Raw genomic sequence first — 15,594 nt, forward strand, 5'->3', positions numbered from 1 at the left:
TTACTCACGTAAGGTATTACTTGGACGACCCAGTGCACTTGATGGTTAGTTGTGCGAAGTTGTGTAATGCCAAGGTATTGAGCTACCACGTTTGTGGAGCCATTACCGGGGATTATGAGAGTTGTGAAAAAGTATTGTTCACAATTTCGCGCACCAACAACCACTTCCGTTCTACATGCAACAGAGCTTGAATGTGTATCTCTTAGATTCCCCAACAGAATCTTCGTGGTATAAGCTAGATAGATGGCGGCATTTATGAGGATCCGAAAAGTCTCACCTTGTCTGTGGTATTCCGAGTAGGATCCTGGGAATCCAGAAAGTCTAACCTTGTCTGTGGTATTCCGAGTAGGATTCCGGTAATGAATGACTGTGACGTGCTTCAAACTTGCAAGTGCTGGGCGTTAGTGACAGACGCAAAAGAATCAAGGGATTCTATTCCAGTAGGAGCGGGAACCAACTAGTGATTAGCCGTACTGTGACAGAGTGCGTGAGCATTAGTTTTCACTGCGAGGATGGGATGTAGCCATCAACCATGGGTGATGCCTCCAGACGATTAGCCGTGCGAGTGACAGCCGCATAGGATCATTTTCCCGAGAGGATTGAAAGTAGCCACCGCTGATGGTGAACCCCTATACACAGCTTGCCACGGAAAGGAGTAAGAAGGATTGAGTAGAAGCAGTAGGAGAGCAGGCGTCCTTGGGCCATACAGCATCTTCATATACTTAACTGAAATTCCTACCAATGAGTCTACATAAGTATTCTATCCCTTTTATTATTTCTTCTTTTTATAAATTTTCGAAACCCATAACTTTTTAATCTGCCTAACTGAGATTTACAAGGTGACCATAGCTTGCTTCATACCAACAATCTCTGTGGGATCGACTCTTACTCACGTAAGGTTTATTACTTGGACGACCCAGTACACTTGCTGGTTAGTTGAACGGAGTTGTGATTTCAACCAGTGCCATAATAGAAGCCTTCATCTCAAAATAGTTAGAATATGGATCACAATTTCGTCCACCACCGAACCACAAAGCCATCTCCCTCTACTCCATTTCTTCTTCTTCTACTCTCTTCTCTCTTCTTTTTCTCAAGGACGAGCAAACCTTTTAAGTTTGGTGTGGTAAAAGCGTTGCTTTTTGTTTTTCCATAACCATTTATGGCATCCAAGGCCGAAGAAACCTCTAGAAAGAGGAAAGGGAAGGCAAAAGCTTCCACCTCTGAGTCATGGGAGATGGAGAGATTCATCTCAAGGGTGCATCAAGACCACTTCTATGAAGTTGTGGCCTTGAAGAAGGTGATTCCCGAGGTCCCTTTCAAACTCAAAAAGAGTGAATATCCGGAGATCCGACATGAGATTCGAAGAAGAGGTTGGGAAGTTCTCACCAACCCCATTCAACAAGTCGGAATCTTAATGGTTCAAGAGTTCTATGCCAATGCATGGATCACCAAGAGCCATGATCAAAGTGTGAACCCGAACCCAAAGAATTGGCTTACAATGGTTCGGGGGAAATACTTAGATTTTAGTCTGGAAAATGTGAGGTTGGCATTCAACTTGCCCATGATGCAAGGAGATGAACATCCTTACACAAGAAGGGTCAACTTTGATCAAAGGTTGGACCAAGTCCTCACTGACATTTGTGAAGAGGGCGCCCAATGGAAGAGAGATTCAAGAGGAAAGCCAGTTCAATTGAGAAGGCATGACCTCAAACCTGTGGCTAGGGGATGGTTGGAGTTCATCCAACGCTCAATCATTCCCACTAGCAACCGGTCCGAAGTTACTATAGACCGGGCTATCATGATTCATAGCATCATGATTGGAGAAGAAATAGAAGTTCATGAGGTCATAGCCCAAGAACTCTATAAGGTGGCGGACAAGTCCTCTACCTTGGCAAGGTTAGCCTTTCCTCATCTCATTTGTCACCTCTGTTATTCAGTTGGAGTTGACATAGAGGGAGACATCCCCATTGATGAGGACAAGCCCATCACTAAGAAAAGGATGGAGCACACAAGAGATCCCACTCATCATGAGGTCCCTGAGATGCCTCAAGGGATGCACTTTCCTCCACAAAACTATTGGGAGCAACTAAATACCTCCCTAGGAGAATTGAGTTCCAACATGGGACAACTAAGGGTGGAGCACCAAGAACATTCCATTCTCCTCCATGAAATTAGAGAAGATCAAAGAATCATGAGAGAGGAGCAACAAAGGCAAGGAAGAGATATTGAGGAGCTCAAGCACTCCAAAAGACCTTCAAGAGGAAGAACAAGCCGCCATCACTAAGGTGGACCCGTTCTTTAATCTCCTTGTTCTTTATTTTCCTGTTTTTCGAATTTTAGTGCTTATGTTTATCTATGTTTGTGTCTTGTGATCATTAGTATCTATGCCTTAAAGTTATGAATGTCCTATGAATCCATCACCTCTCTTGAATAAAAAAAATGTTCTTAATTGAAAAAAGAAAGATTTGCATGAATTTTGAATTTTATAACAGTTTGATTATTTTGATGTGGTGGCAATACTTTTGTTTTCTGAATGTATGCTTAAACAGTGCATATGTCTTTTGAATTTGTGGTTCATGATTGGTTGGCTCTTGAAGGAATGATGAAAAAGGAGACATGTTACTGAGGATCTGAAAAATCATAAAAATGATTCTTGAAGCAAGAAAAAGCAGTGAATACAAAAAAAAAGAAGGAGAAAAACGAAAAAGAAAAAAAAAAGGGGGAGAAAGAAAAAGAAACGAAAAAAAAAAGAAATAAAGTTGTGATCCAAGGCAAAAAGAGTGTGCTTAAGAACCCTGGACACCTCTAGTTGGGGACTCTAGCAAAGCTGAGTCACAATCTGAAAAGGTTCACCCAATTATGTGTCTGTGGCATGTATGTATCCGGTGGTAATACTGGAAGACAGAGTGCTTTGGGCTACAGCCAAGACTCAATAAGTAGCTATGTTCAAGAATCATCATACCTAACTAGGAGAATCAATGACACTATCTGGATTCTGAGTTCCTAAAGAAGCCAATCATTCTGAATTTCAAAGGATAGAGTGAGATGCCAAAACTATTCAGAGGCAAAAAGCTAAAATCCCCGCTCATCTAATTAATACTGATCTTCATAGATGTTTTTGGAATTCATTTTATACTCTCTTCTTTTTATCCTATTTGATTTTCAGTTGCTTGAGGACAAGCAACAATTTAAGTTTGGTGTTGTGATGAGCGGATAATTTGTACGCTTTTTGGCATTGTTTTTAGTATGTTTTTAGTATGATCTAGTTAGTTTTTAGTATATTTTTATTAGTTTTTAGTTAAAATTCACTTTTCTGGACTTTACTATGAGTTTGTGTGTTTTTCTGTGATTTCAGGTATTTTCTGGCTGAAATTGAGGGACCTGAGCAAAAATCTGATTCAGAGACTGAAAAGGACTGCAGATGCTGTTGGATTCTGACCTGCCTGCACTCGAAGTGGATTTTCTGGAGCTACAGAAGCCCAATTGGCGCGCTCTCAACGGCGTTGGAAAGTAGACATCCTGGGCTTTCCAGCAATATATGATAGTCCATAATTTGCCCAAGAATTGATGGCCCAAACCGGCGTTCAAAGTCACCTTCAGATTTTCCAGCGTTAAACGCTGGAACTGGCACCAAAATGGGAGTTAAACGCCCAAACTGGCATAAAAGCTGGCGTTTAACTCCAAGAAGAGTCTCTACACGAAAAATGCTTCATTGCTCAGCCCAAGCACACACCAAGTGGGCCCGGAAGTGGATTTTTATGTCATTTACTCATCTTTGTAATCCTTAGGCTACTAGTTCCCTATAAGTAGGACCTTTTACTATTGTATTTTCATCTTTCAATCTTAGAATCTTTTGATCATGTTTTTATGATTGAACCCTCTTTGGGAGGCTGGCCATTCGGCCATGCCTAGACCTTGTTCTTATGTATTTTCAACGGTAGAGTTTCTACACACCATAGATTAAGGTGTGGAGCTCTGCTGTACCTCGAGTATTAATGCAATTACTATTGTTCTTCTATTCAATTCCGCTTGTTCTTGTTCTAAGATATCACTTGTTCTTCAACTTGATGAATGTGATGATCCGTGACACTCATCATCATTCTCACCTATGAACGTGTGCCTGACAACCACCTCCGTTCTACCTTAGATTGGGTGAATATCTCTTGGATTCCTGATACACGATGCATGGTTGATCGCTTGACAACCGAGTGCTCTCCTGACAACCGAGCCAGCCATTCCGTGAGATCAGAGTCTTCGTGGTATAGGCCAGAACTGATGGCGGCATTCAAGAGAATACACTAACCTTACCACATTCTCCTTCTCATTTCATTGCTCTCAATTCCAACATCAACTATATAACACTTATGATCAAATCACCATCAAACCTACCATTTCAGAAATCATACCACTACAATTATCATAATGAGCCAACTTCCAATCTATACAATCATTCAACATCATCATATCATTGTAATTCATCACAATCAAACCCAACATTCATCAACTCATCAACATTTAACACACCAACAATCATTTTAATTCAAACCTATCCTATTGGTCACTAGCCTATGTGTCCGTGAATATTATATACTACATAGAGGAAATCGAAACCATACCATCGCCGATTCCCAATATGCCACAAACCCAAATTGAGTGAAATTTGAGCTTCCAACCACAATCCAAGTTACCAACCAACTCCAACAAGCATCAACAATCACTCCAAAGCTCCAAATCAAATGCCAACAATCACAATCTCAATCTATATACGTATAATTTACAATAATTCAACCTAGGGTTTATCAAATTCATATAACCACAAGAGATTTGAGTTTCTCACCTTACCCAAAGATGATTGGGGCAAAACCCAAAATCACAAAGATCACTTAAAACCCAAACCAAAAAATCCGAATTTCTTAGAGCGGAAGACTGGGCAGAAATTTTCGAGATTCATACCTCTTTGGTTAGATTAAACTAACGGGCTTAGTGAGAGCTTCGCGTAGCAACTGACGGCACGCAAATCGGAGCTCCGTAGCTCAAGTTACAAGAGAAAGAAGCTGAATGTGAATAGTGCTTCTTGTAACCCTCACCTCTCTTCTCTCACTCAACGTTGCTGCTGCTTGTTGTGTATAAAAATGGCTGAAATGGCCAATTAATACACTTATATATTGTTGGGCTTGGGCCCAACTTGGGCCCGGTCCAACCCGTTAGCATTTTTAGTCCGTTTGGCCCAACTTCGGGCCAAACCTTTAAAATTAACGCTCGATTTTCAACTTTAAATATTTTTCTATGGTTTTCTACTGTTTTTAATTTTTCTCGCCCAGTACCGGGCAAACTTGAACCGGTTCACGGTTTTTCACGATTTTTCGCAGAAAACACATTTTCTGACTAAGAAAAACATACTGAGTCCAAAAAGCTTATTTAAATCCTCAAATTATCACTCTAATTTTTCGGAACCTAATGTGGGCAATATTAATTATTTAATTAGGCGGTTAATTAGTTGCGGTTCTTACAGAGAATGCTCCATTTGGACATCTATAGCTCCAGAAAAGCTCTTCCAAGTGCAAGCAGATCAGATCCGGACAGCATCTGCAATGCTTTCTCTGTCTCTGAATTAGCCTTTTGCTCCAGTTTCTCAATTTCAGCTAGAAATTACCTAAAGTTGTAGAAAAACACAGAAACTCATAGTAGCATCCAAAAATGTGAATTTAACACTAAAACCTATAAAAATATTAGGATAAAACATGCTAAAAACTATATGAAAATGATTCCAAAAAGCATATAAAACATCCGCTCATCACAACACCAAACTTAAACTGTTGCTTGTCCCCAAGCAACTAAAAACACAGTAGGATAAGAAAAGAAGATTAAGATACAATAAATTTCAAAGTTTTAAATGAAGCTCAGTTACAATCAGATGAGCGGGACTTAGTAGCATTTTGCTTTTGAATAGTCTTGGCATCTCACTATCCATTGAAACTTAGAATGGTTGGCATCTTTAGGAACTTAGAATCCAGATCATATTATTGATTCTCCTAGTTAAGTTCTTTTTGATTCTTGAACACAACTTTTAGAGTCTTGGCCGTGACCCTAAGCACTTTATTTTCCAGTATTACCACCGGATACATTCATGCCGCAGACACTTTAACTGGGTGAACCTTTTCAAATTGTGACTCAGCTTTTCTAAAGTCCCTAGATAGAGGTGTCTAGAGTTCTTAAGCACACTCTTTTTTACTTTGGACCACGATGTTAATTGCTCAGTCTCAAGCTTTTCACTTGACACCTTCACGCCACAAGCACATGGTTAGGGACAGCTTAGGTGATCCGCTTAGGCCAGGATTTTATTCTTTTGGGCCCTCCTAACCACCTTATGCTCAAAGCCTTGGGTCCTTTTACCCTTGCCTTTTGGTTAAAAGGGTTATTCGCTTTTTTCTCTTGCCTTTTTTCTATATAATTTTTTTCTTTTTATTTTTTGCCACTTTTTTTTTCGGATGCAAGATTTTTCTTTTTCTTTTTGCTACTTTTTCTTGCTTCCAGAATCAATTTTGGGATTTTTTAGATTACCAATAATATTTCACTATTGATGAGCGGATAATTTGTACGCTTTTTGGCATTGTTTTTAGTATGTTTTTAGTATGATCTAGTTAGTTTTTAGTATATTTTTATTAGTTTTTAGCTAAAATTCACTTTTCTGGACTTTACTATGAGTTTGTGTGTTTTTCTGTGATTTCAGGTATTTTCTGGCTGAAATTGAGGGACCTGAGCAAAAATCTGATCCAGAGACTGAAAAGGACTGTAGATGCTGTTGGATTCTGACCTCCCTGCACTCGAAGTAGATTTTCTGGAGCTACAGAAGCCCAATTGGCGCGCTCTCAACGGCGTTGGAAAGTAGACATCCTGGGCTTTCTAGCAATATATAATAGTTCATACTTTGCCAAAGATTTGATGGCCCAAACCGGCGTTCAAAGTCACCCTCAGAAATTCCAGCGTTAAACGCCGGAACTGGTACCAAAATGGGAGTTAAACGCCCAAACTGGCATAAAAGTTGGCGTTTAACTCCAGGAAGAGTCTCTACACGAAAATGCTTCATTGCTCAGCCCAAGCACACACCAAGTGGGCCCGGAAGTGGATTTTTATGTCATTTACTCATCTCTGTAAACCTTAGGCTACTAGTTTTCTATAAGTAGGACCTTTTGCTATTGTATTTGGAGAATCTTTGGACATCTAGTTCTTAGATCATTGGGAGGCTGGCCTCACGGCCATGCCTAGACCTTGTTCTTATGTATTTTCAACGGTGGAGTTTCTACACACCATAGATTAAGGTGTGGAGCTCTGCTGTACCTCGAGTATTAATGCAATTACTATTGTTCTTCTATTCAATTCCGCTTGTTCTTTGTCCAAGATATCACTTGTTCTTCAACTTGATGAATGTGATGATCCGTGACACTCATCATCATTCTCACCTATGAACGTGTGACTTACAACCACCTCCGTTCTACCTTAGATTGGGTGAATATCTCTTGGATTCCTGATACACGATGCATGGTTGATCGCCTGACAACCGAGTGCTCGCCTGACAAACGAGCCAGCCATTCTGTGAGATCAGAGTCTTCGTGGTATAGGCTAGAACTGATGGCGGCATTCAAGAGAATCCGGAAGGTCTAACCTTGTCTGTGGTATTCTGAGTAGGATTCAATGATTGAATGACTGTGACGTGCTTCAAACTCCTAGCAGGCGGGGCGTTAGCGACAGACGCAAAAGAATCACTGGATTCTATTCCGGCCTGACCGAGAACCGACAGATGATTAGCCTATGCTGTGACAGAGCATAGGAACGTTTTCACTGAGAGGATGGGAGGTAGCCACTGACAACGGTGAAACCCTTGCATAAGCTTGCCATGGAAAGGAGTAAGAAGGATTGGATGAAGACAGTAGGAAAGCAGAGAGACGGAAGGGAAGGCATCTTCATACGCTTATCTGAAGTTCCTACCAATGAATTACATAAGTACCTCTATCTTTATCTTTATGCTTTATTCGTATATCACTATACCCATTTGAGTCTGCCTGACTAAGATTTACAAGGTGACCATAGCTTGCTTCATACCAACAATCTCCGTGGGATCGACCCTTACTCGCGTAAGGTTTATTACTTGGACGACCCAGTGCACTTGCTGGTTAGTTGTGCAAAGTTGTGTTTATGCCATGGTATTGAGCACCAAGTTCTTGGGGCCATTACTAAGGATTATTTGAGTTGTGAAAAGTAGTGATCACAATTTCGCACACCAAGTTTTTGGCGCCGTTGCCGGGGATTGTTCGAGTATGGACAACTGACGGTTCATCTTGTTGCTTAGATTAGGTATTTTTCAGAGTTCTTAAGAATGAATTCTAGTGTTTCAAGGTGATGATCTTATCATCACCAAAGCTGATTGATTCTCATCAATTTAGCTCTTGAATGCAATGTCCTGCTGAAGCTTGGCTATTCATGTCTAATTCCTTTAGACTAAAGCTTTAGACTAACATTGCATGATTCCTGGAATTCTCATTAAGAACTTTGATACCTTTATTTTCTTTTTCCACTTAATTTTCGAAAAATCCAAAAAAAAAATTTTCAAAATCATAAAAACCAAAAATATTTTATGTTTCTTGTTTGAGTCTAGTGTCTAATTTTAAGTTTGGTGTCTTGCATGCATTGTTTATTTGATCTTGGTTCTATTTTCAAGTCAATGGTACAGGGAACTGAAGATTCAGAACATGCAGCAGAGGAATTACACAGAAAAAGCTGGGCGTTCAAAACGCCCAGTGAAGAAGGACAGACTGGCGTTTAAACACCAGCCAGGGTGCCTGGTTGGGCGTTTAACGCCCAAAAAGGTAGTGCATTGGTCGTTAAACGCCAGAATGTGCACCATTCTGGGCGTTTAACGCCAGGATGGCACAAGAGGGAGGATTTTGTTTTCAAATCAATTTTTTTTGAAGTTTTCAAAGTTTTTCAAAATCAAATCTTTTTCAAATCATATCTTTTCAATCAAATGTTTTCAAAATCAATTTCTTTCCTTTTTCAAAGATACTTGCTATCAATTAATGATTTGATTCAACATTTCAAGTATGTTGCCTTTTCTGTTGAGAAAGGTTTAATGTTTGAATCATATCTTTTCTTGTTAGGCAAGTCATTAATTTTTAAAATCAAATCTTTTTAAAATTGTTTTCAAATCATATTTTCTCAATCACATTTTTTTAAAACCAATCATATCTTCTTAACCACATCTTTTTCAAAATAGTCTTCAATCAAATCTTTTTGACTTCTAATTTCAAAATCTTTTTCAAAAATCACTTGATTTCTTTCCCACTCTTATTTTCGAAAAATTAATTAATGTTTCTCAAAATGTTTTCAAATTCTTTTACTTAATTTTCGAAAATCACCTTCCCTCCTCTCACATCCTTCTATTTATGGACTAACACTATTCCTTAATGCATAATTCGAACTCCATCTTTCTTGATAAGTTCGAATTTTCTACCTCTTTCTTCTATTTTTCTTTTCCTCTGACACCTCAAGGAATCTCTATACTGTGACATAGAGGATTCCACATTTTCTTGTTCTATTCTCTTTCATATGAGCAGGAACAAAGACAAAAGCATTCTTATTGAAGCTGACCCTGAACCTGAAAGGACCTTGAAGCGAAAGCTAAGAGAAGCTAAGACACAACTCTCTGTAGAGGACCTAACAGAAATCTTCAAAGAAGAAGAACCCATGGCAGCCGAAAATAATAACAATGCAAACAATGCAAGGAAGGTGATGGGTGACTTTACTGCACCTACTCCTGACTTCTATGGGAGAAGTATCTCTATCCCTGCCATTGGAGCAAACAACTTTGAGCTTAAGCCTCAATTAGTTTCTCTAATGCAACAGAATTGCAAGTTCCATGGACTTCCATTGGAAGATCCTCATCAGTTTTTGGCTGAATTCTTGTAAATCTGTGACACTGTCAAGACTAATGGGGTTGACCCTGAGGTCTACAAACTTATGCTATTCCCTTTTGCTATAAGAGACAGAGCTAGGACATGGTTGGACTCACAACCTAAAGAAAGCCTGGACTCATGGGAAAAGCTAGTCAATGCCTTCTTGGCAAAGTTCTTTCCACCTCAAAAATTGAGTAAGCTTAGAGTGGAAGTCCAAACCTTCAGACAGAAGGATGGAGAATCCCTCTATGAAGCTTGGGAAAGATACAAACAATTGATCAGAAAATGTCCTTCTGACATGCTTTCTGAATGGAGCATCATAGGTATTTTCTATGATGGTCTCTCTGAACTATCCAAGATGTCTTTGGATAGCTTTGCTGGAGGATCTCTTCATCTGAAGAAGACGCCTACAGAAGCTCAAGAACTAATTGAAATGGTTGCAAATAACCAATTCATGTACACTTCTGAAAGGAATCCTGTGAACAATGGGACAAATCAGAAGAAAGGAGTTCTTGAGATTGATACTCTGAATGCCATTCTGGCTCAGAACATGATATTGACTCAACAAGTCAATTTGATTTCTCAAAGTCTGTCTGGAATGCAAAATGCACCATGTAACGACCCAATTTCTGGTACGTCATGATCATACTAGAAATTGAGCGCTACCAACTTGTCTACCTAATTATTATCTATTATTTATTATATGAGCCTCATTCGTTGTTAAAAGCGTAGTTGATGACAAGTCATCATATACCCATTTTTCAAGCTAATTTCACTTGTTTTGTTAGCATTTATGCACTTTCTTGCATCCTAAGTTAGTGATTTGGAGTGAAAATGCATAACTTCTTTAAATCAAGCAACCACCATGAATTTAATGTTAATCATTGAGGTTTGAGCTCATTTTAATTGAATTTTAATTGATTTATAAGCCTCTTGAATTTAGTGATACTTTGAGTGGTTGTTTTGGTTTATTGTAGGTGAAGAAAAGAAAAGAAAATGAAAAGCGTGGCCTAAGAAGTGTAGCCAAGAAAAGGAAAGCGTGGCCGAATCAAGAAAGAGCGTGCCGCATGCTAAGGAAGAAGCAACATTGCCCTCCACAAGGGCAGACTGCCCTCTAGGAGGGCAACATTAGGTGACCAAACAAGAATAAGCAACTCTGCCCTGCCCACTCCAAGGGCAGAGCACAAAATGGTGCCTTAGAGCCAAGAGAAAGCAAACTCTGCCCTGCCCTTGTGGAGGGCAGAATCGGGCTCCATGAGGAAAGAAAATCAAGAAAAAAGGTTACCCATGCATGCTACAAGGTTCGAACAAGGGACCATGAGGAAGTCAAAGACTAAGGGTGACTACCGTGCCAAGAAATCAAGAAAATAAATAGCGTGTTTGCACCCTCCCAGGTTCGAACCCGAGACGTGAAGGAAGGAACCTTGCCCTGCCCTTGGCGCGGGCAGGGCAGCAATTGAATTGGCGCATCACACACAAAACCTTGGCGCACCAACTTTGCTTCCTGGCGCACCAAACACTCGTCCTGGCAGCATCTGACGCGCGCGTTCCTTCCCTGGCGCACCAAACCATTCCTGCCCTGCCCTTGGCGCGGGCAGGGCAGCGTCTCACGCACCAACGTGCATCGCGCGCATGCGCGCTCCTCAAATCTGGCGCACCAAATTTCTTCCTGGCAGCACCAAGCGCGCGCATCAACTTTTCTGCCCTGCCCTTGGCGCGGGCAGGGCAGCCTCTGGCGCACCAAACTCGTGCCAAACGCGCACCACGCAGCACCAACTTGCACCAAGGCCGCACCAAGCTTGTGCACCATGCATCAATTTTCTGCCCTGCCCTCCACAAGGGCAGGGAAGCCTCCTGGGAGTGAATCTAATGGGCCGAAAAATCAAATTAAATTCCCATTTTAATTCATTTCTTCACCAAATCAAAAGCCCATCCAAATCCCAAAATCCAAGAATAGAAAGTGTATAAATAGGAGTTAGTTTGATGTAATTAGGACTTTTGAACCTTCTTTTAGCAACCTTTACTTTTGAATTTTCACTTTGAGTTTTCCTTGAGAGATTTCTGAGAATTGGGGAGGGAATTGTTCTCTCTTCTCCCTCATTCTTGCCTTAGCAATTTTACTCTTCTGTTTCTGAGTATTGGGTGTGTGAAATTGGGGAAATTCTGTCCCAATTCCCATTCAAGCTCTTTGCACTTTGTTTTCTGCATAATTCAATTCAAATTCTGTTCATCTATTACTTCTTCTTTAATTTTCTGTCAATTACTTGGATCTAGGAAGGCAAACAGAGATCTAGGCTCTGCTACCTAGTCTCTTGAGACCTGAGACCCAAATTTTACTTGGTTCCTCTTGGAACCTCTGCTGCATTTAATTTCTTTGCTGTTTAAATTCCCATTGCTCCTAATTCAAATTCTGCTACCTTAATTGTTGCACTTTACTTCCTCTTTGTTTAGATCTTGCAATCCCATTCCTCAGTTCCCTTTTATATTCAAGCCATTTATCTTTCTTGCCATTTAAGTTACTGCAATTTAAGTTTCTTGCACTTTAAGTTTCAGTCATTTACATTCTTGCTCTTTAAGATTCTGCAAATTTACAATTCTGTTCTTCAATTTACTGCACTTTTCCCTTCCCCCTTTACATTTACTGTCATTTACTTTCTGTTAAACGCAAATTACTCAATCAAAACTTGATTCGCTTGACTAAATCACCCACTAAACTAAAATTGCTCAATCCTTCAATCCCTGTGGGATCGACCTCACTCATGTGAGTTATTATTACTTGATGCGACCCGGTACACTTGCCGGTGAGTTTTGTGTTGGATCGTTTTCCACACATCAAGTTTTTGGCGCCGTTGCCGGGGATTGAAATAGATTGACAATGATTAAGTGAAGTGGAGGTCTAGATTAAGCACTTTTTCTTTTCTGTTATTCTAACTCTCACTAACACACTAACTGTTTGAATCTTTGCTTAAACTAACTAAACCTTCATTCTAGCTATAGATTGAAGTTTCATTGGCTTTCTGGGTTTGTGTGTTTATTGCTGTGTGTTTGTATGTCAGGTATAGGGAGATCCTCTCCTATCATCTCTGAAATTGATCCAAGGACTCTTCGGAGAATACGAAGAGCTGAAAGAGGGAAGAACATTGTTGGAGAAGAAGAAGAATCTGAGGAGGAATTCCAAGATATGGAAGGAGATACCAGTCAACCAGGAGGAGGAGCCAACAATAACCAACAGAGAAGAGTCTTGGCCTCATACACATTTGCAAATGCTAGGCATTGTGGGAGTAGCATTCTTCCCCCAATGTCAATGCAAACAACTTTGAACTCAAGCCACAACTCATCACTCTGGTGCAAAACAATTGTTCTTTTGGAGGAGGGCCTTTGGAGGATCCAAACCAACATTTGTCTACTTTCTTGAGAATTTGTGACACAGTGAAAACAAATGGTGTGCCTCCTGATAGCTACAAGTTGCTACTCTTCCCATTCTCTCTCAGAGATAAAGCAACTCAATGGCTAGAAACCTTTCCAAAAGAAAGCATCAACAATTGGGATGACTTGGTGAGCAAGTTCCTTGCCAAATTCTACCCCCCTCAGAGAGTCTTAAGGTTGAAGACAGAGGTTCAAACATTTACTCAAATGGAGGCCGAGAACCTATATAAAGCATGGGAAAGATATAAAGCTCTCTTGAGGAAATGTCCCCCAAAAATGTTTACTGAATGGGATAAGTTGCAAAACTTCTATGAAGGACTCACCCTTAAGGCTCAAGAAGCTCTTGATCACTCTGCCGGAGGCTCTCTACAACTCATGAAGACCACAGAGGAAGCTCGAAACCTCATTGATATGGTGGCCAATAACCAATACTTCTTTGCTCATCAAAGACAACGCCAACCATCACAAAGAAGAGGAGTAATGGAGTTGGAAGGAGTTGATTCAATCTTAGCTCAAAACAAGATGATGCAGCAGCAGATTCAACAACAATTTGAGCAAATGGCTAAGAGAATTGATGGCTTGCAAGTGGCAGCAGTGAGCACCACAAGCCAACCTCCAACCACTTGGGTGCAAAGTGAAGAAACTCAAGAGGAGCAACAACAAGAGCAGGTTCAATACATGCACACCCAAAATCCTGGAACAAATGAAGTCTATGGTGACACCTACAATCCATCTTGGAAGAATCATCCCAACCTCAGATGGGGAGACAACCATAATCAAAACCAACAACCATGGCAAAGAAACACAGGCCAAAACAATTGGAAAAACACAAACCATAACCCCCAGCCAAACACTAACCAAAACTCATACAGAAAACCACAAAACAACTATCCAAATTCTAACCAATACCCAACCAATAACCACCCAACTAACCAAAACACTTATCTTCATCCATCAACACCCCAAAACCAACCCATCACACAAGATTCACAGAGAATCACCAATCTAGAGCTACTCCTAGAGAAACTAATGAAGAGCCAAGAATTGACAAACAAAAATCAAGAAGCTACCATGAAGAACCTAGAGAGGCAGATTGGGCAAATCTCTAAGAAGATCTCTGTTGAGAAGCCATCAAGTTCACTACCTAGTGACACCATTCCCAACCCAAAGGAAGAATGCAAGGTGGTGCAACTAAGAAGTGGAAGAGTGTTAACAGATGGTAACCAAGGAGCAACAAAAAAGCTTATGGAGAATGACACTGAGCCAACAAAGAATGATGAAGCCATCAACAAAGACAAGATAAGCAAGAATGCTCCAGAAAAGCTCACAGAGGAAGACAACAAGCCACAGAATTTGAAGAAAGGAAAGAAAATCATGGAAGAACCAATTCCAAAACAGCATCAAGTGGAGAAGAGCTCAACACCACCACTGCCTTATCCACAAAGATTTCACAAGGAAACAAAGGACCAGCACTTCCACAAATTTCTTGAGACTTTCAAGAAGTTGGAAATCAGCATACCTTTGGCAGAGGCTTTGGAGTAAATGCCCCTGTATGCTAAGTTTCTAAAGGAGCTCATTAACAAGAAAAGGGATTGGAATGAGAAGGAAACGGTGATGCTTAGTGAAGAATGTAGTGCCGTGCTCCAAAAGGGAATCCCACCAAAACTCAAGGATCCAGGGAGTTTTGTAGTGTCATGCACTCTAGGCAAATTATCCTTGGATAAAGCCCTTTGTGATCTTGGAGCTAGTATTAACTTGATGCCTTTATCCATAATGAAAAAGCTTGCCATAGAAGAACTCAAACCCACCAAGATGTCACTAGTCATGGCAGACAGATCAATCAAGATACCAAATGGAATTGTGGAGAATTTGCTAGTAAAGGTTGGAGAGTTTATCTTCCCTGCAGATTTTGTAATCTTAGATACCGATGAGGAAGGCAACAATTCAATCATCTTGGGCAGACCATTTCTAGCAACTGCAAGAGCCATTATTGATGTGGAAAAAGGAGAAATGATTTTCAGAGTACACAATGAGCAAATGATCATCAATGTTTTCAAATCAATACAACACCCCCCAGAGAAGGAAGATCATTTGAGGGTGGATATGATAGAAAGCTTGGTGGAAGAAATGTTAGACATTGATCAACATGAGCAAGAAAAAGACAATCAAGAAACAATAGAGAAACATGTGGCTGAAGCTTTCATAAACACAGAAGTGG

The 15,594-nt window shown here is 40.3% G+C and overlaps 1 non-coding gene across 1 annotated transcript; it reads right to left on the reverse strand.

Moving 5' to 3' along the window:
- Positions 1–10,146: 10,146 nt before the first annotated feature.
- LOC130964836 (small nucleolar RNA R71) lies at positions 10,147–10,254 on the reverse strand. The gene has a single exon (XR_009080905.1). It is a non-coding gene; the product is annotated as a small nucleolar RNA R71 (small nucleolar RNA).
- Between the last annotated feature and the right edge of the window lie 5,340 nt (positions 10,255–15,594).

The sequence above is a fragment of the Arachis stenosperma genome, chromosome 2 (genome assembly GCF_014773155.1).
Source record: "Arachis stenosperma cultivar V10309 chromosome 2, arast.V10309.gnm1.PFL2, whole genome shotgun sequence".
Taxonomy (NCBI): Eukaryota; Viridiplantae; Streptophyta; class Magnoliopsida; order Fabales; family Fabaceae; genus Arachis; species Arachis stenosperma.